This window comes from Glycine soja, chromosome 10 (genome assembly GCF_004193775.1).
Source record: "Glycine soja cultivar W05 chromosome 10, ASM419377v2, whole genome shotgun sequence".
Lineage (NCBI taxonomy): Eukaryota > Viridiplantae > Streptophyta > Magnoliopsida > Fabales > Fabaceae > Glycine > Glycine soja.
Window position 1 is genome coordinate 30,614,001 of NC_041011.1, and position 25,747 is coordinate 30,639,747.

A 25,747-nucleotide genomic window follows, 5' to 3' on the forward strand; every position below is an offset into this window, starting at 1 on the left:
TCATGTGCATTCATATTCCTAATAAATGTAGCAAAGACCAAGAAACATGCCAAAACTTTGCATCCTCACCACAACAGCCAATAGGACAGCAACAAAAGTAAAATACCTCCCGCAGCTGACTCTCAGTCATGTTGAAGTGAAGATTCCCCACATACAATTTTCGGTCCACAGCTCCATAGGGGCTAGTTACACCGGCTGTTCCACCAGAAGCATTAGATTGAACAAGGTTCTTTTCAGCTTCAGAAGGTTTCACTATTACAAGTTGTCCAAGAAGAAGTTGGCAACATAAGTCAATAAATTTCCAATGGAGAAAAAATAGTTCAATAGGCAAGTCATCACAGTTCCAATGGCAAAAGTATATCAAATTTAAAAGCAACTGACCTTGCCAGCTTTTGAAAAAAACTCATACACATCTGTCTCTGTTGCTTTTAGCGGCATCTGAGATCATCACCGAACAAATAGCCAATCATCAGAACAAGACACCAAATATCCAAATATGTAGAACTTATGAATTCATATAATTTAAAACAAACAAAAATAGGAACTTCCAATAAACCTGGTAGGCAAAAACAGTTCTCTGGTCCCTTTCTGGGTCTGCCTCAGGTTCTGCAACCTCTTTTTTATCCCTAAATCTCCTGCAACTCAAATTAAAATAAAGTTATTAAAAAAATAATAAAAGAAGTTCATATTAATTAATTTTGATGATCAAAAGGTATAATTTATAGCATAATTCCAAATATACACCATTAACATTTGCAAATTATAATTTGATCACCCTAGCATGCTATGAAAAAAAATGGTATAAATATGCAGCAAACATTGACTGATAGGATCAAGTTGAGTCATAGCTACAGGTATAAATTTGCAGCAAACATTGAACACAAATCAGTACCATAGAATTTGGAAGACAAAGTTTACCTAAGAGCCAACTTAGGCACCTTTTTGTATGTATTAGGAAGTTATGGCAGGAAACATGGGGTGGGGTGTGATAGAAGAGGAGGGATGGAGGAAGGGACCTTGGACTTCTGAGGAGGACAAATTGCTCATTCTGTATGTCAAGTTCCATGGTGAGGGCAGATGGAACTCTGTTGCTAGGCTTGCAAGTCCCTACCAAACTTTATACACTATATATGTCTTGCTCCTTAATTCCTAACATAGTTTACACCTAAGTCTAATATCAATTGACTTTCACAATACAAGTGACACAACAATTAAATTGCTTCCAACTTCAACTCAGTAAATTGACTACCTGTCATACCCTAATTTCGTCCGGGGACCTTTGCTTGATGACATGCGACCATTCTTTGGTCCTTGTGAGGTGCTTGGCACGCATCATTAGGCAATTTATGAAATTCCAGGACATGCCGAAAAACCAAAAAAATATTGATGCACAATTCGTAAGTTTCCGTGACACACCGGAAATCAAACGGAAGCATCGTTGCATAATTAAGTGAGGTTCCGTAACATTCCGTAAGTCAAAAAGGGGATGATTATGTAATCCGCAAGGTTCCGTAACATTACGGAAAGAAAACAAGTATCGTTACGAAATTCGTAAGTTTCCGTAACTTTACGAAAAAAGAATCACCAAAAAAAACAGCAGAGGGGGGTGTACTTAGTAAAAATGGGGGTGCAAATAGCACCCAGGCCCACTTGGGCCCTCTAGAATATTCCTCCAGAAGGCTGTTGCTTCTGGAGGAAGCAACCTGGCTCACCTGGGCGAGCTGAGCTCGCCTGGGCGAGCTGGGCGGCAACCACCTCCCCTATTTTGCTATAAATAGGGGAGGAAGTGAAGAAGAAAAGGGTTCAGCCCCTTTGGCACTTCTCTCTCTTTCGAATTTGCTTGGAAAAATTGTTTCCGTGAAGAAAATCTAAGCCGAGGCGCTTCCGAAACGTTTCCGTAACGTTTTCCGTGAAGAATTTCGCGAAGGTTTCAACCGTTCTTCGACGTTCTTCATTCGTTCTTCATCGTTCTTCGATCTTCAACGGGTAAGTACCTCGAACCAAGCTTTTCGATTCATTCTATGTACCCGTAGTGGTCCACATTGTGTTTCGTGCATTTTTATTCTCGTTTTGTTTACTTTTTATACCCCCTGTTGACGTGCTTAAGCCATTTTACTTAAGTCATTTCTCGTTTAACTTAAAAATAAAATAAACTTCCACCGAACGTTTGAATTGTATTATCCGTTAACTTCGGTTAAAATAAATTCCGACCGTTCAGTCGTGCCGTAACCACGTTGGAAATCAAAAAGAGGTAAAAAATAATATAATAATCAAAAAGACATCTTTTAGTAAAATAAAGCGGAAAATCAATCGGACGTTTTCTCTTTGGGATTTCTCATTCTTAATCGAATTGATTAATAACTAAAGTGAAACTAAGGCTAAAATCAACTCGCTTAGTCAAGCTCGTCCATAAAAATAGGTTTTTGAAGTTTGTCATTTCAATTTCTCACTAAGTAAAATGGATCATTTTTAAGGTCCAACGCCTTAAAATGATCACCACTTGAGTAAAAAAGAATCACTTGATAAAAAAGAACTACGTAGGTCTGATTTTCTCATCCCAAATTGAGGAATACGTAGGAGCAAAGGGAAACACCCTTGTCGACCACAAAAAGAGAAAATATAAAAAGGGTATAAAGGATATAGAGACATAAAAAGGGAACATAAAAAATCAAAGTCATGTTTGCACATTCGATTAAAGGCTGCCGTCCCTTGGGGCGGACGTGTGGGGTGCTAATACCTTCCCCGTGCGTAAATACAACTCCCGAACCTTTCACTTAAAAGTTCGTAGATCGCGTCTTTTCCGGTTTTTCCGACGTTTTCCTCAAATAAACGTTGGTGGCGACTCCGCGCGTATTCCTTTCGTGGAACACGCATCCCGCGAGTCACGCGTCGCCCTCCCGCCGAAGGGTAGGTTGCGACAGTTGGCGACTCCACTGGGGACTATTTTTAGAGAGTTAGGCCATTTAATATTGTGCAAATTTTGCCATGACTTACTCCTTTGTTGGCTTCCCCTTATTATGTTCTTGTATATATAACTCTTTGATGCTTTTAGTGCATTTTTTTTGTATGCATGAGGTAAATATTTATTCATTTGATGCACATAAACACTAACACTATTTGCACACACGGTGAGTTGAAAAAGGGCCCTATACCCGGGTTCGTGGGAACATAAGGAGTGGAGGTGAATCCGTGATCATGCTAGGTCTCCGACTTGCTTGATTACAGTGAACCCTCGTCTAGAGTTTTTCTCTTTGAAAACATATTGTTGCTAGTAGTCCCTACTGCTGCAGTATGTTCTTCGAAGGGGATGATACCTCTAGAAACCATCAAGAGAGATATGACTACCTTGGGGGTTATCACTAAAAGCCTAGTTAGCTCTCTCCCTTATAGGTCCCTTAAATAGGGGCACGGAGCAAACACGCTGCGTGCCATTTTTCACACTGCCATGCATAAGTGTCATATACCCTTTTACTTATATTCAGTGAGTATTGTCATACTATGTACATTCCCGTGTTGCGCCTTTCGCATATGCATCGCACATGGGTTCTGTCTTGATCCCCTCTGTAAACAAACCAACGAAGGGTCCGTGTCACCATTTTAAATACATACGTTGGGGCACTTTGCTACCCCTAGACGTTGTATCTAAGAAGGAGACAGTTTCTCGGGCTCCCGTATTCGTAAATTGCATCTGTGTCATATGCATTTCTTCATGCATTCATCCATTCCACCCATGATAGATGTCAGAGTTTTGATTCGCACTAGATTTTATTTCACTTTAGTAAAACATGGGATCAAGTCAAAAGCCTTCGCTTAAAAAGAGGTTCTATCAAGTCAAAATCAAGAGCTTAGAGGTCACTAGTTTAGGAGAGTTGGGGCAATTAATGGGTCAACTTCAACGGTAAGCCTTCCGCAAAGCCTATGGTAAGATTTGGGACCTAACTAGGGTAGAAGTCTCCATGGAACCGATTGCATCCCTTTCCCAGTATTATGACTAGCCCCTAAGGTGCTTCACATTTGAGGACTTCCAGCTAGTGCCGACTGTGAAAGAGTTGGAAGAAATCCTGGGATGCCAACTGGGAGGAAGGAAGCCATATCTTTTCTTAGGGTTCTATCCCTCCACGACAAGAGTTGCCAAGGTAGTGAAAATCTCAGCACAAGAGTTGGAACGTCTAAAGCAAAACAGAAATGGAGTAGTCGGAGTACCAAGGAAGTGTTTGGAGGAAAGGGCAAAGGCCTTGGAAAATCAAGGAGAATGGGCTTTCTTTTATTGACATCTTGGCGTTTTTTATCTTTGGAGTTGTCCTCTTTCCGAATATGGAAGGGTTAGTGGACCTAGCAGCGATTGACGCTTTCCTCGCCTTTCATCATGGCAAGGAAAGCCCGGTCGTCGCCATTTTGGCCATGTATGACACGTTCGACCGGGGATGTGAAAAGAGCAGCGCAAGAATTGTTTGTTGTGCACTGGCTCTCTATGTGTGGCTGGTTTCACACCTTTTTTCTCCAAGAAGGTAGGCCCGTCTATCCGCTACAAGGTCACCGCTCGTGCGTCGAAAAGGGAAAGGGTAATTGATTCATTGCACCAAGAGGCAACAATGTGGACGGACTGATTTGCTCTTACTTTGAACAGGAGTCAAGAACTTCCCCGATTGCTAGCCAAGGCCAAAGCAGTGGCGGACACCTACTCCGCCCCCGAGGAGATCCACGGACTTCTCAGCTATTGTCAGCATATGATAGACTTAATGGACCATATGATTAGAAACCGCTAGGAAGTTTGTATTGTCGCTCAGATCTTGACTAGTTATAACTTTTTGAAAAAAATGAGTTTATCCCACGTTTTTACTCCAAAAATCAGTGTGAATCAAGTCACTCCCACATTTTATCTCTAGCATGCATTGTATGTTGGTCTCGTCCTTTGTCACGGGAAGCCGGAAGGTCCATATCACCTTCTTAATTGTACATATGGGGCACTGCGCCCCCAAATGCGCGAGTAAGAAGAGATAATTTTCCGGGCTCTCGTGTCCGTAAAATGCATTCATATCATGCACCGCATAAACATCTCTTCAGCATCATAATGAACATATCGTTCCTGCATTTGTCCGTTATCACATTCCCATTTTGCATGAGTCATTGCATCATCATATGCGTTCAACATACTTTTTGTTTGCTCATACATGATCCTTGTATTTTCCTCTACAAAACAAAAACAAAAAAAAGGGAAGTACGAAAATTCACGCTGCATTCTTAGTTGCATATATTCGGTACCATGAGCCAACCATGTTGGGATCATAAACCCATTTCACTTAAAAACAAAATGATTGAACATGGTACCTGATGCATGTTTAACTAAGAAAGGGTGTTTCTTCGGGCATCTCAATCTCATAATTACATTTTCCATGCATAGCATGCATATTCTCGAGTCTTTCATCCCTATGAAACGTTGTTGAAGTATTGGCGATCAAAATTGCCATTCCCTGGGATACGGGGTTGAACCAAGCTCATGCTTTTACAAAAAGGTTCATCAAGTCAAGTTGAAATATGGAAGTAACCGTCTTGCAAAATTGGGGCAAAAGATGAATCGAGTCACATCACTGCTTCGTCTACTGCCAAACATATTTAGGATTGTTGATGTCCTTGTTACTTCCAGTTTCACCTTGACAAAGATGTCATGGACCATGTTGAAAATCTAAATTGATTCAACCCCATATCCTGCGTAAAAATTCGCAATACTTCAACTGTACATCATTCGCATACATCCATGCTTTTCATTGGTTGCATTGCTCATTGCATTCTTTCCTTGAAAAATAAAATAAAATAAAATAAAATGAACTTAATCATTGTTATCAAAAAAAAAAAAAAAAACATGCTTTACGGCGTCCTCACCGAACTTGTGCTAGAGCTAGAGTAATGGGTGAAGTAGAGGAGATACAAGAGAAGATGAAGGCCGACATGGAGGCCATGAAAGAGCAAATGGCCACAATGATGGAGGCCATGATGAGCATGAAGAAGATAATGGAAGCCAATGCGGTTATAGTTGCCGCTACTAGCGCTGTCGCTAAGGTGAACCCGATGCTCCCATCTGGCCTCAAGCAAATGAATCATCCAACCTCAAATATGGTAGGCAAAGATTTGGGAAGTACGGATGACCCCATGATGTGCAAATTCAAAACAAGCACGCCTTCCCGCCATATGGTTTGCCTCCCAAACTATACACCACCCAATGTGGTGTACATTCCCAATGAGGATGTCAATAACTCCACTCCCATACTCATTAAGAGCCAACAACCTCAATCTGATCATGCACATGTCTCTCGACCCATGGAGGAGACACATGAAATTCCCCACCACGATCTAGCCAACTTCGAGCCTTGCCTCGGATATGCTGCTGAAGGGCAAGCAGTTGGTGGTATACCCCTGCAAAACACTTTGGAGGGCCCTCAATATCATCCACAACCACAACCCTCACGTTCCACAGCGGTTAAAAACCCTCATGACTATGGCAGGAATGGGAAAGTTGGATCATCTAGAGGAAAGGCTCAGGGCCATTGAAGGAGGTGAAGATTATGCCTTTGCTAACCTAAAAGAGTTGTTCCTAGTACCCAATATCATCACCCTTCCCAAGTTCAAGGTGCTGGACTTTGACAAGTACAAGGGGACTACTTGTCCCAAGAACCATCTAAAGATGTATTGTCAGAAGATGGGGGAATACGCAAAAGATGAGGAATTGCTAATACATTCCTTCCAAGAAAGTCTTACTGGGGTAGCTGTTACCTGGTACACTAACTTGGAATCTTCCCGAGTCCATTCTTGGAAGGACCTAATGGTTGCCTTTGTTAGGCAGTATCAGTACAATTTTGATATGGTTCCGGATAGGATGCAACTACAGAACATTTGCAAAAAGGGGGACGGATCTTTCAAAGAACATGCCCAAATGGTGGAGGGATCTGGCGGCCCAGGTGGTACCCCCAATGATGGAAAGGGAGACGATGATCGTGATGGTAGACACATTATCGATACTCTACTATGAAAAGACGGTGGGCTACGCACCTTCAAAGCTTTGAGAATTTGGTCTTTGCCAGTGAAAGGATCAATGTGGGTCTGAAAAAAGGCAAATTTAGTCATCCTGCTTGGACGAATGAGAAAACTGGGGCAAATAAAGAGGGTGAGGATGAGGGAGAAACCCATGCTGTGACTGCCATTCCTATACGGCCAAGTTTCCCACCAAACCCAACAATGTCATTACTCAGTCAATAACAAACCACCTCCTTACCCACCACCCAGTTATCCACAAAGGCCATCCCTAAATCAACCACAAAGCCTGTCTACCGCACTTCCAATGACGAAGACCACCTTTAGCACAAACCAAAAAAACACCAACAAAAAGGAATTTTGTAGCAAAAAGCCTGTAGGGTTCACCCCAAATTCCGTTGTCATATGCTAAACTTGATCCCATATCCACTCAATAATTCAATGGTAGCCATAACCCCAACCAAGGTTCCTCAACCTCCATTTTTCTGAGGATACGACTCGAACGCAACGTGTGCTTATCGTGGAGGAGCCCTGGGACATTCCATTGAGCATTGTATGACCCCGAAGCATAAAGTGTGAAGTCTAATTGATACGGGCTGGCTGAAATTTGAGGAGAATAGCTTGTTGAATCATAACATTGACAAGCAACACCATACATGGGGCAATTTTGGAAGCTGTTGTTATGACTCATCAGGATTTTCAAGTTTATGCCATTATTATAAACCACAGTTACAATGCTAAATGATATGGATAAAATGGACATCCTTGTCTCTCTCATCCTCTCAAAAACACATCTTTGCTTATTCAACTTCCACCGGAATGTGAGTGTAAGCCATTGGTCTGTTTGCTCAAGCAACCTGCGCTCCTGAGTGTTGACTTCCAAGACCGTTCAATCAGAGATTACTCATCTTGCACATTGGTGGGGGTGTCGTAAAACGACGAGTAAAGTAAAAAAAAAAAAGAAGAAAAAAGAGGGGGCATTTGATTGACTGTGTTTTCAAGTAAAAATATAGACGTTCATGTGACTTCATTTTATCATTCCGAAAAGTTTGTCTTCTTGGAGAAGCGAGTTGTCAAGAATAGGATGTTGGACAAATTGCCTCAGTTATCTTAAGAAAGGGGGGGTTGAATTAAGATGCAAAGACTATTCCCCAATTGAACTATCACACTTTCTTTTTGGATTAACAATGCACCCTTAAACATGAATTACTCAAAAGACAATTCAAAATAAACTTCTTTAAAGCAAAAGATAAATAGCAATAAATAAAAGAAGTTTAAAGGAAGAGAGGAATGCAAACTTGATTTATACTGGTTCGGCCACTTCCCGCACCTACGTCCAGTCCTCAAGCAACCCACTTGAGATTTTCCACTCTCTTTGTAAAACTCCTTTTACAAAGTCTGAACCACACAGGGACAACCCTTCCCTTGTGTTCAGGAATCCTCTACAACAAGAGACCCACGATCTCTTAATCCCTTTTCAGAAATAAGAAGAAGAAATCTCTCTTAAAAGAGATAGATTGTACAATGAAGATCAATCAAAATTCCTTATTGAATATGCCAGTGGTTGACCAAGGAATCTTTTTGAGAGGATAAAACTTTTGGGCAATGAAAACTCTCTTTAAATTCGTGTTTCCAAGTCACCTTTGATGGCCATTCATAAACCATTTGAATAGATGTGACTCTTGGAAATTATTTTCTGAAAATCTCCTCTGGTAATCGATTACAAGACTTGTGTAATCGATCACAGGCTTTAAAATTTGAATAAACTGCTGGTAATCAATTACCATCCATGTGTAATCGATTACACATTATAAATTTTGAATTCAATTTCTAGTGACTATTATAAACATTTTCAGCTGCTGGTAATTGATTACCAGAGAGTAAATCTCAATTTAAAATGATTTAGATAGAATTCTTTGGCCAAACCTTTTGCTTTTTCAATTTGGAAACTTCTTCCTAAGATTCTAGAAATCAACTTGATCATATATCTTGATTTTCTTGGATTCTTGGATTCTTGTCTTGAATAAAACTTGGAAGCACTTGATCCTTTGGCATCATCAAAGCATCTTGCTTCTACATAGGAGTCATTTGACTTAATCCATCAAAAAATCCTTCAACTATTTCTCGTCCTTGGAAAAATTCTTTTTGCAAGAATCAACTGCTTCTTTCATTCTTCCTCACTACGAGGCTATGAAAACAAGACAACGATGGTTACCTGATAGCCCTACACTGGGGCAATGAAAGGCACCATGCATAAACCTCAAGCGAACCTAAGGGCAGAGTAGAAGTTCTCACCCAATAGGTTCCCTCCTACAAGGTCATGACGAAAGACAACGATTGGTACCTCAAAGCCTTACACTGGGGCAATGAGGGGCATCGTGCATGAGCCTCAAGTGAACCTAGGGGCAGATTAGAAGTTTTCACCCAATAGGTTCCCTCCTACAAGGTCATGATGAAAGACAACGAATTGTACCTCAAAGCCTTACATTGGGGCAATGAGGGGCACCGTGCATAAGCCTCAAGTGAACATAGGGGCCGATCAAAAGTTCTCACCCATCGATGTTTTTAACAAAAAAAAAGGGGGGACAAACCCTAGGATTTCAATGGATTGATCAAACATCAAACGACTCCATTGCCGTCACTCCAAAATGGTCAAGTGACTAAATCAAACAGAACACACACTCTGAGGGAGTTCCCGGAGAGATTTGCAAAAAAAGATAGGATGAGGTTGCATGAATTATCACCTCTTTCAAAAGGACAGTCAATCTGTGTTTTCCAAAAAAAATTAAATCAAAATCAAACTCACAAAATAGGGAAAGAATGTCATGAACATTGTACAACTTTCCATTACATTGCATTGTTTCAAATGAAGTCCGCATTTACCAAATTTCACGACAAAGGTTGCATGCATCTGCATCCCTAAAAATCATGTTAACTGCATAGATTTCCTACATCTAATGTCCAAATCTTGTGGATTTGGGATGACCGGCCCTCTCGATGAGTCGATCTCTTGCTTTCTCATAAGGGTGGACCTTGGGTACTAGTTACCCTCACCGTTGAGAGGACTACATGTCCTCGCCTTGAGAGGACTACGCGTCCTCACCATCAGAGGGCTGCACGCCCTCGCCATCAGAGGACTACGCGTCCTCGCCTTGAGAGGGCTACACGCCCTCATCTTGGGTACTAGTTACCCTCACCGTTGAGAGGACTACACGTCCTCACCATCAGAGGGCTACACGCCCTCACCTCTAGAGGACTACATGTCCTCGCCTTGAGAGGGCTACACGCCCTCACCTTGGGTACTAGTTACCCTCACCGTTGAGAGGACTACACGTCCTCGCCTTGAGAGGACTACACGTCCTCACCATCAGAAGGCTGCACGCCCTCACCTCTAGAGGACTACATGTCCTCGCCTTGAGAGGGCTACACGCCCTCACCTTGGGTACTAGTTACCCTCACCGTTGAGAGGACTACACGTCCTCGCTTGAGAGGACTACACGTCCTCACCATCAGAGGGTTGCACGCCCTCACCTCCAGAGGACTACATGTCCTCGCCTTGAGAGGGCTACACGTCCTCACCTTGGGTACTAGTTACCCTCACCGTCAGAGGGCTACACGCCCTCACCTTGAAAGGACTACACGTCCTCGCCAGCAGAGGGCTGCATGCCCTCTCCTCCAGAGGACTACACCTCCTCGCCTTGAGAGGGCTGCACGCCCTCACCTTTAGAGGGCTACGTGTCCTCATTTTCAGTGTGCTCGACATCCACACCTTAAAAGAATTTAAGGTCCTCTGCCCTTAAATGCTTAACCGAGACTTGCACTTCCGGTTAAGGGGCCAGTAGTTTCCTTTTAAACGGTTCCTGGGCCACCCCCTGATATTGGAGGAGGGCCAACTGTGCGAGCACAACCAGAGAGGGAGGCTATCACACAGCCACTATGCATACCGGGGCAAGATTTCACCCGTGCCGCTGCAAAGAGACGAGTGCGGATCATGCGCACCAACATGACCACTCTTACACAGATATAGATGACATTGCTACTTAGCAACATTCTGCCCAGCGACCGCAATGCCAATCTCCCCCTGCAAAAGTATCAGTTGGTCTGTGTCGTCCCAACATGGGTAAGTATGCATATAGTTCAACTGATTTCTGATACCATCTATTGTTTGCAGGGATCGCACCCAAGAGACACCCAGTGGACCCGGAAAAGTCCAACAGGGCCCTGGGGTTTCCAGCTCTGGTTACGGGCCTCTATCAGTCCTACAGGGTGCTCGTACCCCCCCGACAAGGTCACATCATCATAGGTAAGTATGCACATCGCTCAATTGATTTCTGATTTCATCTATTGTTTGCAGGGATCGCGCCTGCAAGACACCCAGTGGACCCGAAGAAGTCCAACAGGGTCTTGGAGTAGTCAAGCTCTAATTACGGGTCTCTGTCAGTTCTACAGAGTACCTGTCACCTCCAGCAAGGGCATCAGGCCCCCTACTAATCGAGCTTTCATCAAGAAGTACTGCGTCTCCAGGCAGGCGCAGGGCGAAACACCACAGCAGCCTGGGGATGGCCGGCAGCGGGCAACAGACGCACCGCCATCACCTCTAGAGTTCACCTCAGCTCATCCACAAAAAGGTTAGAGCGTTGCTTACGACCCATGGCCGACCAATAAGCGACCAAGTCCAAAGCCAAAGGTAAGCAAAGTACTAGGTCAGTGACCGACAAGTCATAAGGCGTCCAGCTAAAGACGTTAAAGAAGCGCTACTAGGAGGCAACCTAGTACCTTTTGAATCTATGCTTGTTATTTGATCACTTTTCATAGTAGGACGCACCTAGTTGCTCATGATCCTGGGAATTTAAATAAAACAAGCACAAGCTCGGAAGGTAGTCATACCTTACAAAACATATATATGTATGTTTAGGTAGTGAAAATACCTTAGATATGCATGTATGTAAACAAAAAAACACTTCACAAAATATATATATGTATGTTTAGGTAGAAAAATACCTTAGATATGCATGTATGTAAACAAAAAACACTTCACAAAATATATATATGTATGTTTAGGTAGAAAGATACCTTAGATATGCATGTATGTAAACAAAAAATACTTCACAAAATATATATGTATGTTTAGGTAGAAAGATACCTTGGATATGCATGTATATAGCAAAAATACCTTACAAAACATATATATGTATGTTTAGGTAGCAAGATACCTTGGATATGCATGTATATAGCAAAATACCTCATGAAAAAAAAAGAGAAGAAAAAAAAGCAAACAAGAAAAAGAAATAAACAAATAAAAAAAAAGAAGAAAAAAAAGAGAGAAAAAAGAAAAATAAGTTGTCTAGCTGAAAAACCAACATGCTTTTGAAAAGAGATGACTTCCAACTTTTCTTTAAAGAAAATTCGCTGATCATAGCTAGTTTTTGAAAAAATGTGTGTACACCTGAAGGGTGAATGCTGTGAAAATTTTCCGGACGCCCAAAATGGACTCGGATGAATGCACAAATGGATAAAAGAACATATTTTGGAAACATTGGGTTGATTTAAAATAGAGGAAATGAATCCTGAGCCCTAGCATCACATGACCATAAAAATTTGACACTTGAGTGTCCGCATAGGTGCATGCACGACCAGTTTTGCATAAAGTTTCCAAATCATCATTTTTGCATTTTGTGTCATGGAAATAATGTGGGGCATCCCTTTTTATCCTTGAACCAAACCAAACCCTGACATGTATCATGTCTAGCCATTCTACAAGCCTTGAGCCAAAATCCTGACTCACCATAAACCTTACCCTCGGAAGCAAAAAAAAAAAAAAGGGAAGGAAAGGAAATTCCCAATCAAAGAATGGGAGAAAGAAAAAAGAGAAGAAGAAAGGGAAGAAAGTTCCCGATCAAAAAAAAAATAATATGCAGAAAGGTCTTTGGACCGGACAATATCTGAACAATACAGAATTGTCACCAAATGAATAAAAAGAAGGAAAGGAAACCACGACCTAAAATGGTCTTCTCCCTTTGATTACCAACCAAAATCCCGTGCGCTAGCGACCTTTTTTTCGCCCCGCACTAAACAAAAAAAAACAGAAAAAGAAAAAGCCAGAAAAATCAAAAGCCAAAAACACACAAAAGCCAAAAAAAAACCACCAAAAGAACCCATTCCCAAGGGAAGCCCTATTGATCCATGATCACGCATGTAACTTTTGATTTGATAGGAAATAATTTGCAAAGTCAAGTCATGACATATCTATGGTCCGGAATTAGGATGAAAGACTTACCTGTGTGAGATTGATACACTTTGAGTGATTTCTTCTATTTTTGTTGAACCCGGTGTTTCCTCTAAATGGTCATTTAGAAACGAAATGCTAACATCCAAAATCTCATTTATGGTTATGGGGAATTTCATCAGCAGACTCTCCTTCCCCGGTAGACGCATTGTTTTTCACTCAAAAAAAAGCATATGCTGCTCTAAATCAGTTGGAATATTTGTCTCTTTGCTAAAGCATGTTTGCATTTTAGTGGAGAAAATACCGAGACTTTTTCAAGTCTCACAAGTTATCCAGAACTACGTAGGTCTGAGTTCCTCATTGGAGGATACGTAGGAGCAAGAGCCTCGCTTTTGTCGACCACACCGCCTTTTGTTGCCATGACCAAAGAGCTGGTAGCCCGCGGAGACACCTTACGGTTATCCGCACCTCGTCTTTCAGTGACCCCAAGTGTGATTGACGAGCAGAGGCCAATATGGTCATCTGCGCCCTTTCCGGAGATGTCAGCATTTTCCGATGGAGACTTTTCAAGTCTCACAAGTTATCCAGAACTACGTAGGTCTGAGTTCCTCATTGGAGGATACGTAGGAGCAAGAGCCTTGCTTTTGTCGGCCGCCCCATAATCTTTGTCATACTGACCCTGCGGTCATGTGACATGCACCCTTATATCATCCAGAGGCGGCGGGCCCGATGATACGCGGAGATACCTTACGGTTATCCGCACCCTTTTTGTCATCCAGAGGCGGCGGGCCCGATGACAAGCAGAGACCAAGTTTGGTCATTCTGCACCCTTGTATCATCCAGAGGCGGCGGGCCCGATGATACGCGGAGATACCTTACGGTTATCCGCACCCTTTTGTCATCCAGAGGCGGCGGGCCCGATGACAAGCAGAGACCAAGTTTGGTCATTCTGCACCCTTGTATCATCCAGAGGCGGCAGGCCCGATGATACGCGGAGATACCTTACGGTTATTCGCACCCTTTTGTCATCCAGAGGCGGCGGGCCCGATGACAAGCAGAGACCAAGTTTGGTCATTCTGCACCCTTGTATCATCCAGAGGCGGCGGGCCCGATGATACGCGGAGATACCTTACGGTTATCCGCACCCTTTTGTCATCCAGAGGCGGCGGGCCCGATGACAAGCAGAGACCAAGTTTGGTCATTCTGCACCCTTGTATCATCCAGAGGCGGCGGGCCCGATGATACGCGGAGATACCTTACGGTTATCCGCACCCTTTTGTCATCCAGAGGCGGCGGGCCCGATGACAAGCAGAGACCAAGTTTGGTCATTCTGCACCCTTGTATCATCCAGAGGCGGTGGGCCCGATGATACGCGGAGATACCTTACGGTTATCCGCACCCTTTTGTCATCCAGAGGCGGCGGGCCCGATGACAAGCAGAGACCAAGTTTGGTCATTCTGCACCCTTGTATCATCCAGAGGCGGCGGGCCCGATGATACGCGGAGATACCTTACGGTTATCCGCACCCTTTTGTCATCCAGAGGCGGCGGGCCCGATGACAAGCAGAGACCAAGTTTGGTCATTCTGCACCCTTGTATCATCCAGAGGCGGCGGGCCCGATGATACGCGGAGATACCTTACGGTTATCCGCACCCTTTTGTCATCCAGAGGCGGCGGGCCCGATGACAAGCAGAGACCAAGTTTGGTCATTCTGCACCCTTGTATCATCCAGAGGCGGCGGGCCCGATGATACGCGGAGATACCTTACGGTTATTCGCACCCTTTTGTCATCCAGAGGCGGCGGGTCCGATGACAAGCAGAGACCAAGTTTGGTCATTCTGCACCCTTGTATCATCCAGAGGCGGCGGGCCCGATGATACGCGGAGATACCTTACGGTTATCCGCACCCTTTTGTCATCCAGAGGCGGCGGGCCCGATGACAAGCAGAGACCAAGTTTGGTCATTCTGCACCCTTGTATCATCCAGAGGCGGCGGGCCCGATGATACGCGGAGATACCTTACGGTTATTCGCACCCTTTTTGTCATCCAGAGGCGGCGGGCCCGATGACAAGCAGAGACCAAGTTTGGTCATTCTGCACCCTTGTATCATCCAGAGGCGGCGGGCCCGATGATACGCGGAAATACCTGAGTGGTTATCCGTATAAACATTCTTTTGCTATCTGTAAGACAGAACGCTTGATAGCATGCAGAGACTGACATAGTCTTCTGCACCTTTTGTTCCTCCGGGAACAACAAGTCATTTACATGCGGAAATTTCATGGTCACCCGCGACTCTCGTCAACCGAGAGGAGCGAAATTAGTGTCATACACTGATTTTCGTCCGGGGACCTTTGCTTGATGACATGCGACCATTCTTTGGTCCTTGTGAGGTGCTTGGCATCCATCATTAGGCAATTTGTGAAATTCTAGGAACGACAAGTCATGGTCACCCGCGACTCTCGTCAACCGAGAGGAGCGAAATTAGTGTCATACATTGATTTTCGTCCGGGGACCTTTGCTTGATGACATGCGACCATTCTTTGGTCCTTGTGAGGTGCTTGGCATCCATCATTAGGCAATTTGTGAAATTCTAGGAACGACAAGTCATGGTCACCCGCGACTCTCGTCAACCGAGAGGAGCGAAATTAGTGTCATACACTGATTTTCGTCCGGGGACCTTTGCTTGATGACATGCGACCATTCTTTGGTCCTTGTGAGGTGCTTGGCATCCATCATTAGGCAATTTGTGATATTCTGGGAACAACAAGTCATTTGCATGTGGAGATTTTATGGTCACCCACGACTCTCGTCAAATCGAGAGGAACGAAATTAGTGTCTTATCTTTACTTTCCTTTTATCTCCAATAAAAGACAAGTAAAGAGGGGCAACTGTCATACCCTAATTTCGTCCGGGGACCTTTGCTTGATGACATGCGACCATTCTTTGGTCCTTGTGAGGTGCTTGGCACGCATCATTAGGCAATTTATGAAATTCCAGGACATGCCGAAAAACCAAAAAAATATTGATGCACAATTCGTAAGTTTCCGTGACACACCGGAAATCAAACGGAAGCATCGTTGCATAATTAAGTGAGGTTCCGTAACATTCCGTAAGTCAAAAAGGGGATGATTATGTAATCCGCAAGGTTCCGTAACATTACGGAAAGAAAACAAGTATCGTTACGAAATTCGTAAGTTTCCGTAACTTTACGAAAAAAGAATCACAAAAAAAAACAGCAGAGGGGGGTGTACTTAGTAAAAATGGGGGTGCAAATAGAACCCAGGCCCACTTGGGCCCTCTAGAATATTCCTCCAGAAGGCTGTTGCTTCTGGAGGAAGCAACCTGGCTCGCCTGGGTGAGCTGAGCTCGCCTGGGCGAGCTGGGCGGCAACCACCTCCCCTATTTTGCTATAAATAGGGGAGGAAGTGAAGAAGAAAAGGGTTCAGCCCCTTTGGCACTTCTCTCTCTTTCGAATTTGCTTGGAAAAATTGTTTCCGTGAAGAAAATCTAAGCCGAGGCGCTTCCGAAACGTTTCCGTAACGTTTTCCGTGAAGAATTTCGCGAAGGTTTCAACCGTTCTTCGACGTTCTTCATTCGTTCTTCATCGTTCTTCGATCTTCAACGGGTAAGTACCTCGAACCAAGCTTTTCGATTCATTCTATGTACCCGTAGTGGTCCACATTGTGTTTCGTGCATTTTTATTCTCGTTTTGTTTACTTTTTATACCCCCTGTTGACGTGCTTAAGCCATTTTACTTAAGTCATTTCTCGTTTAACTTAAAAATAAAATAAACTTCCACCGAACGTTTGAATTGTATTATCCGTTAACTTCGGTTAAAATAAATTCCGACCGTTCGGTCGTGCCGTAACCACGTTGGAAATCGAAAAGAGGTAAAAAATAATATAATAATCAAAAAGACATCTTTTAGTAAAATAAAGCGGAAAATCAATCGGACGTTTTCTCTTTGGGATTTCTCATTCTTAATCGAATTGATTAATAACTAAAGTGAAACTAAGGCTAAAATCAACTCGCTTAGTCAAGCTCGTCCATAAAAATAGGTTTTTGAAGTTGTCATTTCAACTTCTCACTAAGTAAAATGGATCATTTTTAAGGTCCAACGCCTTAAAATGATCACCACTTGAGTAAAAAAGAATCACTTGATAAAAAAGAACTACGTAGGTCTGATTTTCTCATCCCAAATTGAGGAATACGTAGGAGCAAAGGGAAACACCCTTGTCGACCACAAAAAGAGAAAATATAAAAAGGGTATAAAGGATATAGAGACATAAAAAGGGAACATAAAAAATCAAAGTCATGTTTGCACATTCGATTAAAGGCTGCCGTCCCTTGGGGCGGACGTGTGGGGTGCTAATACCTTCCCCGTGCGTAAATACAACTCCCGAACCTTTCACTTAAAAGTTCGTAGATCGCGTCTTTTCCGGTTTTTCCGACGTTTTCCTCAAATAAACGTTGGTGGCGACTCCGCGCGTATTCCTTTCGTGGAACACGCATCCCGCGAGTCACGCGTCGCCCTCCCGCCGAAGGGTAGGTTGCGACACTACCCTTTACCATAAGTTTTTCTTTTTGCCTTTTGGGATCATGTTTTTTATTATTCTTAACTCTTGACTCTTGAGTATCATTCTTCATAATTGTTTTTATCATCTTTTTTTTTGTCCAAATGATTGATCATTTATTATTCTCTTAACAGGACTAAAAGAAATGGGAAGAGCTGCAGATTGAGATGGGTGAATTACCTGAGGCCAGACCACAAGAAGGGTCAAATAACACCACAAGAAGAAAGCATAATTCTAGAGTTGCATGCTAGGTGGGGAAACAGGTAAAAAAAAAATGAATTCCAAATCTCTTTGAACTTGAATGTTTTTATAATAAATCTGCGAAGCTAAATCAAAATTAATCACTTCAGGTGGTCAACAATTGCAAGAAGCTTGCCAGGAAGAACTGACAATGAGATAAAGAATTATTGGAGGACTCACTTCAAGAAAAAGATAAGGGCTCACTTCAGCTAAAGATATGAAGAAGACTCCAGAAAACAAGTGGACTATGATGTAGTTATTTCTGGTAATAAGTAGACAACTGTCATTGCCTTGTGTACCCCTATAAACTGTCTACATTATATAGAATCATGATATAGAGTTTGGGACATCTAATCTCCCCTGCCAATTAATCCAATCCTATGATTAGGAAACATGACAAAATTAATTAAAATCTATTCATCTAACCTACTCTAAATTGAGATGCAAAATTTTACTATAAAGGGCTAAATTTCAGGTATCTTCACAATTCATCCATAAAAATTGAGTATTTCTGTCCACTTGAACAAAATTTCAGAACATTCATCGATCCATAAAAGATTTGATTAAAGGTCTATGCCAGCACAGAACAAACTGAAGAGGTTGTGGAACTCTGAAATTCTGGAAATGAATTGCTTAGAAAGAATCAATTATGAAAGGAAATAAGGAATGTAAATATTGTAGAGGGTGCTGTAGTGGAATGTGTTAAATTTATTCTTATTTTTTTCCTGTTTTTTCCCATTTCATAATAGCAAGTTAATTTATTAACAGCAACAGTGAAGCCTAATCCAAAAAATCTACATGAAGGCAAACCATACAGAATTTACAGACACAACAAAGAACATATATTAAAGGCATATGATTCAAATGAAAAGGAAAATATGACCCAATATCATGAATTGCTGAAGAGAAACATCTCAAAATAAGGGGAAAATACAAGACAAGACTGGCCACATTTGTACTCATTCCCTTGATAAGAAGTATATATGAATCAGTTTCATAACTTATAATGCTTTCCCATAGATAATATATGTATGTATTGTCAGCATCCCGACCCAAAAATATGATATGGATTAGTTCTATCAGTGTACGAAAACACAAATTTGCAGACAACAATGAGATAATATGCCAAGGAGAGAAATTTGTTTTACTTAAAACAATCGAGAATGTATCATTAAATTAATTAATAAATTTTAACATTAGCTCTCCAAAGATATTAAGACAAATATATCATCATCTACCTAAAATATAATAACCATTCAATAGCTTTCTGAAATATCATCCAACAACAGCATCTAGTCATTCACAAAATATGCCAATATTGATGCTGACATGGTATTCACTTGGATTTTATATGGAGTACACATATGAACTAAAGAAACTAAAAACAATGCCTACTGTTAACTCTGTAGAAACACTAAGTGATTGAAACTAGGGAGAGCCATAACAAGGAAGGAGCATGAAATTTTTCCAATTACTGTAGCATACAAAATAACAACTACAAAAAGCCTTTTCCCATTGACATAGGTGTTCGGATCAGCTTCATGGACTAGACAACATTATTGAGTTCTGTCAAACGCATCTCTAACAAGGGACTATATATGATTTGAAAATAAGTGTGCAGTGAGGTAATAGCTCCTAGATATAGCTCACAAATCTAGGTAGAAAGATAAGGGCTTAAAATTAACCCTTGGTGTTGGTATACTCCTATGGATATAAGGAAATCCTCTGTGACCTTAGCATGTGCAATCAGGATTCATTAAATTCCTCTATGGTAGAAGTTGTACATTAGCTGAGGTTGCTAATGAGCAAAAATCATTTTGTAAAACCATATTCTCTACACTAATCACCATTAACTAGGCTGCTTGAAATCTATATGAAATGCTCCATCTGACCTTGTCTAGAGCCATGCAATGCATTAAAATATCTGAAATCCATGCCTTTATTCTCATATTTGCTTTATTTGTTTGTAGTTCTATTAATTGTACCATCCTGCTTTATTTTTCCTATACTTGATCTTCTCACTTGCAAACAACTAAACTAACTTAACTTGAACTAAAGGCAAGCTATCCCTACAAAAAGAAAATATCAACTCTTAGTGTAACTTTTCTAATGTTCTGAAACATTAGCGCCAAGATGATTTCAGGTAAGCAGATTCTACTGTCCATCGAAAAAAGGAGGTTGGAATCAATGGGTTGTTTGCAAGATTCCTCCTAAAATAAACCAAGGCAGAGTTTATCCTTCTTCAATGTTCTGTTCTGGGTCATGAAACATTGTCTTTAATTTATCCATGGTATATTAATTTTTTATGATAGCATTAAGCATGCTAGGAGACAAAACAGTTGAACCATAAAGGAAATGGTACAATAATGTTATCATTTTAGGTTATTCTTAATGAAAACATGCCAAATCTTCGAGTGACTAGTACAATGCACAATGTATCTGAATGATATGGTGGTTTAAACACAAAATAACAAAATTTATCCAGATTACAAAAGCATTAAATTGTTCATGTAAAACAGAACTGGTTGCAGAACATACACATATATTCCAATCTTACAACATTTATTTAATATACAAACTTCATTTGCTATGCTAAAATTAGCAAATATGTTTTGGGAATTACCTTAGTATGAGCTGGTCCCATTCCTTAAACCCAGCATTGATCAAATTATCAACAGTAACACTCCTGTGCCTTTCACTCCGTCCTGTCAGTAGAATAACCTTGAATCCCAGATTCAAAACATCTTCATAGAGCTTTAAATTGGGTTCAATGGCTGGAGCTACACCCTTCTCCACCCAATTGTTAAACTTCTCGTGGTCAAAGACCTCAAGCCTACAAGCAAATGCAAACAAAGGTTCATGTTAGGAAGAAAGAAAAATAAGTCAAGTTAGCATGATAGATACAGAAGAATACTGTCTAAAGTCATTCATTCCTAGAGGAATATTCACAGGAAGGAATAAGAAAACATCAAAACCTGATTAACCCCTCCAAATGGTCACACTACAGAACTTTTGGCCTAAAAGCTATTTCGGTGTAAAAGTAAACTCCAATTCAAGCTCCAACATTATCCAAACAAAACTAGGGGAAATTAAGCATGAATTTGGGGTTATTTAACTCTTTTTTTTAACCAAAGAGTACAAAACAAAGTTCTTAAATCCCACAAAAGCATAAAATTCCCAACTCCAAATAGGATTACAGTATCTTCAATCTCTCTTGATTGTTAAACAATAATTTATAACACTTCTTATGTCCTTTCCGAATTACCCTATTTTTCAGCTTTCAGATGAAAGCAAACTAAATTTCAGCCAAAAAACTATCTTTACAACACCATTACAACACCATTAAAAGAAATTACATGGAACCTGCGACCTTTCTTCAACAGTACACGGACCAGTTAACCTAAAACAGGGTTAAATAAGCTTAACCTAACAAAGTTAGTAACTGACTAACCAATCTCTGTCTTCACGAAACTTCGAGCGGAGAAGTTGGAGGGATGAAGTCGAAGAGGTGAAGGAGCTTCAATGGAAGAAGGGGTAGGAACTTCAATGGAAGAACAAGTGAAGGAGCTTCAATGGAAGAAGGGGTAGGGCTTCAATGTCAAAGAAAGCGAGGGTTCAAACGAAGGAGCAAGCAGAAAGCGAAAATTAGTAGGGTTCATGCAAGCAGAAAGCGAAAATCAGTAGGGTTCAAACACAAAGGTCTAAGGTTCAAAGCAGACAACGAAGGAGCAAGCACAAAGGTCTAGGGTTCAAAGCAGCGCAATCTCGAAAGCTAGCCAAAAGGTACACACCCGTGAGGTCTAGGAGCAATTTCCCTTTTTTGTTTTTACAATTATGACGGTTTTTTTCTAAAAACCGGCATAAATTTTATAAAACATAACATTCTAAGGCGGTTTTCAATAACCGCCTTAGAAAGTGCGTCGTAAAATGAAATTTGTTACACAATAATTACAAAAATGTCACCGCACCACTTTCTAAAGCGGTTCCTCAAATAATCGTCGTAAACCACGTGTCTTAAAAAGCCATTTTTCTTGTAGTGAATGTAGATGTGTTAATTTTAATTTTTATTATAAATAAATGTTAATTGTTAATAATTGTTAGCAGAGACAAATTTGAGGAAGAACAAGGAAGGATCTTGTCCTCCCTAAGGATCCTTTATATACATGTGAAAAAAGATAAAAAAATAATAGAAGAAAATGAATTAAAAAAATAAGTTGTTGCATTTATGTTTGTTCAATATTTTTTTGATAGTAAGTGGATTTGAACCCATTATTTTCTTTTCTTTCTTTATTACTAAGTTAATCTTATAAGTCTTACCTAACTTGAATGTGAAATAGACAAATAGAGTATTATGTGAATATTTTTTATAAAATATTAATTATCAAGGCAATGGATGTAGAAAATAGATTAATTAAAAAAATGACGATAATTATTGTCAATTGGGCTTAGAGCGCTTTATGCATTAAGCCCACCTTTAAATATTTTTATTTTTTATTTTAGTCCTTTAAATATTTTTTATTTTTTATTTCAATCCCTTTAAATAACATTTTGTAGTTGTAATTGTAATTTATAGGCACTTTTTCTTTTGTTGTTTGCATCGTCATCACAACATTGATTGTTATTATTAGTGACCATCTTCGCATGTTTGAATGTCTTTCATAAACTTTTGATGCTCTTTTTTGTTACAATTATTTTTATAACTTGTTTTATTGGACTATTGTTTTATATACAATTAATGTTCATCATGAGTGAACCTTAGATTCCCCTCTGAGATTTAACACAATTATTCTTTCGGACAGTTTGGATTAATCATTGTATTAAATTTTGAATTGTCTGTTTGGACCATTCAGGAATAGTCATTTTTTTTATAGTAAATTCATACGTATATGTTAACTTTCTTTTCTTAAATTTGATGAAATTTCGGTATAGTGCATTTCAATTTGTTCTCTGAGTGCATATTGATTGTGGTGGAATTCATGTCATTGCTTTCATGTTGTCTACTTGGAGATCAATGTGAAATGCTGTCCAAATTTCGTCAAATTTAAGAAAAGGAAATTAACCTTTAACTATGAATGTATTACAAAAAAATATCTTCTTGAATGAGATAGGACCACACTTTTAATGAAAAAAGTGAGGTTTTCATACATGAAATAACTTTGTGAGTATCATGGAATTATTAATTAGATGGATTGAACTTGAATGAATGCAAGTTGCATGAGCCCTGTGTATGAGGAAGATGTCGAACAGTTCTTAGAATTTGTTTCCGAAAAAAGTCGACCAGATGAGAATAAAAAATATTCTTGTCTCATACAACATGTGTTATATCACTCGTGTATTCACCTGTGCAACACATGTCTGCCTTGAATTTTTATCTTTACAATAATAATTTTTAGGTGAAAAAACTACTTTGTTTTTTAAATTTATTTATTTTTATTATAATTCGATTCTTTACTAATCTTTTTTTTTAATATTTTTTTGTTTACATTTATATCAATTGTGATAGTTTTTGTTAACGGTGAAAGTTTTGTACTGTCACTAAAATTGATAACTAGACAAAAAGGGTAAAATTGAAATCACAATTTGCTTTCATTAAAAGTAAGTAAATTCAAATAGCTTACATGAAGAATAAAAACTCAAAATGTGGAACATGAGCCCAGAAGGCCGAGAACAATAAAAAAAAAAGTTGCTCCCTCAACCAGTAGTAAAATGCAACAAATGAGGGCCTTAATTATTTTGATTTAATAAATAAGTAATAAGTTTTTATAAGTTAATAAAAGCAACATGTTTTTATCACTAAGCTCTCATTTGTAAGAGCTTATAAACAACTTATTTAAATATATTGTATTATAAGTACTCATATAAGAGTATTTGAGAAAGTTTATATTATTTTATAGCTAATCCATAAGATGTAACAAGTTTATTTTCATAAGTTATTCAATATAGTTTATCATAAGTATCTTGTACCGAGAAGCACGGGTTCGAATGCAAGTGAAAGTGAGGATTGGATGTCGAAAATAGAGAGAGTGAGAGTAAGGATTTGAGCGAGAGTGAAGCATCACGAAAAGAGAGAGTCAGAGTGAGTGCAAGAAGGGGAAAAACAGATTATAAATAGGATAAACACAACGTCATTTTTTTATGAAAATTCATTAATATCAGTTTTTAAAACAATCGATGTTAACAATTGTCACATTAACATTGGTTTTTCAAAAAATCAAAGTTAAAAAACTCACGTTAACATCAATTTTTTGAAAAATTGATGTTAACAAACTCACGTTATTTACGATTATACCACCATGTTTTTGTTAACATCGATTTTATTGAAAATTGATGTTACTGTAACGATATTAAAACCATTCTTTCTAGTAGTGGTTGGGGTTACTGATTTTCGAGATTCAAAACTTTTTTTGTTTTGAATCTTTTGTTGAGATTTAAGGTTAGTTACATTTTTTATGTCTGTTTGTTAGTTCTAGGTCCAAGAAGTGACTCCAATGAACTAATTATTTTTTTTTTCAGATTCTTGCAATTTTTTGTGGCTTTTAGCCACCTGAAGTTGTTAATCTTGTCAAAACACTTTATCAAACAAATTTCTAATGTTTTAAAACCGTAAGAAAATGTAATCAAAGTAAGATAATAATAAAAGTATTGACACATCATCACTTAACTATTGAACTGAACGAAAGGACTAAAATGTTAGATGAAAAAAAAGTTAAAGAACCAATCAAGGTCAACAAAAAGTACAGGGACCAATATTATAAATGTCCAAAAGTTGGAGGTCCAAAAACATAATTAACCCTTATTATTATTATTATTACTAAGAATAAAAGTTGCATGTGAAACATCAATGTTTAGTACACTTATTTTTTTGTTATGATGCTTTGGAGACTTTGGTGGAGGCAGAATAGCAAAATTTAGGAAGGCATTAACCGTAATCATGTTGCTGTTAGCCAAAGAGCCATGAACAATATTCAAGATTGGGAGAGAGCTCGTGTTAGGCGACTTCCTGTTGCTCATCATCCTTGTTTGGGTTCCTGGCAGAAACCGTGTGTAGGTATGCTGAAATGCAACATTGATGCTGTTGTTTTTAGTTTGCAGAAGCATTTTGGGATTGGTTTGTGTTATGAAAGATGGAGGTTTTTTTGTGATAGCCAAGATTGTTCTTTTTGATGGTTCTATACCAGTAGTAGAAACTGAAGCATTGGCTCTTTACCATGCTAATAAGCTGGAAGGCTGGCCTAGGTTTTGATAAAATTATTTTTGAATTGGATTGCAAATCAGTAGTAGATGGCATGAAAGGGACTTATTCAGTGCGGTCTCAACTTGGTGCAATCTTTCACTCTTGCAAATACAAACTTTTCAGCACTTTGAGATAAGTCATGTTAGGAGATTAGCCAATTTCGTTGCTCACTCTTTGGCTCAAGCAGCAAAATCTTATGCTAGCTCTATAGTCTTTGATTACATACCTTCTGGCATCCATGACACTGTTATTAATGAAATGAGGTGATTTTCTTGTGTAAAAAAAAAGTACACATATTTTGTCCTCTACATATAAAAGGATTTACCCTTGTGCGTCTAACAAAAGCAAAAGCATCCATGAGGAAGATTATGGATCGGTATTAATGAGTTGAGTTTTTTTTTTTAATTTTTTTTATAAAGAATGATTTGAGCTTTTATTTTACCTAAA

General features: G+C 39.8%; 1 pseudogene; it reads right to left on the minus strand.

Moving 5' to 3' along the window:
* LOC114371614 lies at nucleotides 1-25,540 on the minus strand (annotated as a pseudogene).
* Nucleotides 25,541-25,747: the final 207 nt, after the last annotated feature.